The following is a 1,590-nucleotide window of genomic DNA, read 5'->3' on the forward strand; positions in this document are numbered from 1 at the left end:
GTGACAATACAAGCCAGAAAACCAACTCTAAAGTACTAACAGTAAAAAACCATCAACCTGGAGTTCTACAACCAGCAAAAAGAAGATGGAAGGGTAAGTCAAAAAGTACTGCTACAAAATTGTAGAAATCTAACCTACAATATCACCTTTGACATACAGATGGCATAACCTTGCTTGCTGAAAGTGAGGAGGGCCTGAAACACTTGCTGATGAAGATAAGGATTGCAACTTTCAGTATGAATTACAGCTCAATGTAGAGACCAAATTCCTCACAACTAGACCAATAGGCTATATGGAGAAATGTTGATATGTGGAGAAAAGGCTAAAGTTGCCAAGGATTTCGTCTTACTTGAATCCACAACCAATGTTCACAGGAGCAGCAGTCGAGAGAGCAAGGTAAATCTGCTGCACCCGGTCTCCTCAGAGTATTGATAAGATGTCACTTTGAGGACTAAGGTGCACCTGGCCCAGGCCATGGGATGTTCAACTGCCTCCTACGAAAGTTGGACATTAGATAAGGAAGACTGAAGAATGCATTTGAATTGTGGCGCTGGCGAAGAATACTGAAGAAATCTTAGAAGTCCGGCCAGAATGCTCCTTTGAGGCAAGGATGCTGAGACTTGGTCTCGTGTTGGACACTTGGAAGGGAACAGTCCCTGGACAATGACATCCTACCTCTCTGAGGGCCGCTCGTCCAGGGTCACAGGCTCTTCTTTTATGTGGACCCTAAAGCAATGCTCATGGAAGCGACAGTCAAGGAACCAGACAACATATTTAACTGGGCAGTCTGCGCCAAAAGATCTCTTCACAGGGTCGAAAAGCGCAGCTGTCAGTTTCAGGCCTGGCCCAGGTGACAGTATTTTCAATCACTTCCAATGCAAAACGGCAGATAATGAAAAAGGAAGGTCAAGCGTTGGCGAAGGACGTGCAGCATGCCGTGGACTGCCAGCAAAACAAACGTGTGCTGGAAGAAGGTCCAGCCAGGATGCTCTTTGAAAAGGAGTGTAGGACTTTGGCTCGTACACTTTGGACACGTTTCCGGGAGAGACCCGTCTCTGCCAAGGGGCATCATGCTTGGTAGGCGGTGAGAGACAAAGTGCCAGTCCATCGAGGTGATGGGTGGAAAACAGTGGCAGCAACTACAGGTTCAGGAGCAAGAACGCTTGGGAAGCACGGCGCAGGGCAGGCCGGTGCCTGGCTCTGCAGTGCACAGGAGGGTCACGGGGGGGTCAGGGTACAACTGGCCATGGTTATCAAGCCGATTTCCAAAGTGCTCACCACATGCCACCCCAAATCGGGGCGTAAGCCTCTCCGCTCCCAACAGATGCCTGACAAGGTGACCTGAGGTTGCGCGGGCCGCGAGAAGCCCGGCGTGGACGCCCCGCACGGTCACGGTCACGGTCACGGTCACAGGGGGCGAAGGTCGGGCCTAGGACGGGAGAAGCGCGTGGGGCGACACCCAGGAGAGCCGGCCGAGGGCCCGGACCCGGGGCAGCGCGCCGCCCGGGTGCCCCACCTCCCCGGCGCCGCACTCACCCTCCAGGCCGCGGGCGGGCGGCCCGAGCACCCACAGCACCACCGGCCACCAGC

The 1,590-nt window shown here is 53.6% G+C and overlaps 1 protein-coding gene across 1 annotated transcript in view; it reads right to left on the reverse strand.

The window, feature by feature from the left end:
* TXNDC15 (thioredoxin domain containing 15) overlaps positions 1 to 1,584 on the reverse strand; it is a 12,240-nt gene extending 10,656 nt beyond the window's left edge. The window contains exon 1 of the mRNA XM_045285038.1: positions 1,537 to 1,584. The gene's annotated coding sequence lies outside the window, so the exon portion shown is untranslated. The remainder of the gene's footprint in view (positions 1 to 1,536) is intronic.
* Positions 1,585 to 1,590: the final 6 nt, after the last annotated feature.

The sequence above is a fragment of the Echinops telfairi genome, unplaced genomic scaffold (genome assembly GCF_000313985.2).
Source record: "Echinops telfairi isolate 266 unplaced genomic scaffold, ASM31398v2 ScPeMD7_7469;HRSCAF=8507_1, whole genome shotgun sequence".
NCBI lineage: Eukaryota > Metazoa > Chordata > Mammalia > Afrosoricida > Tenrecidae > Echinops > Echinops telfairi.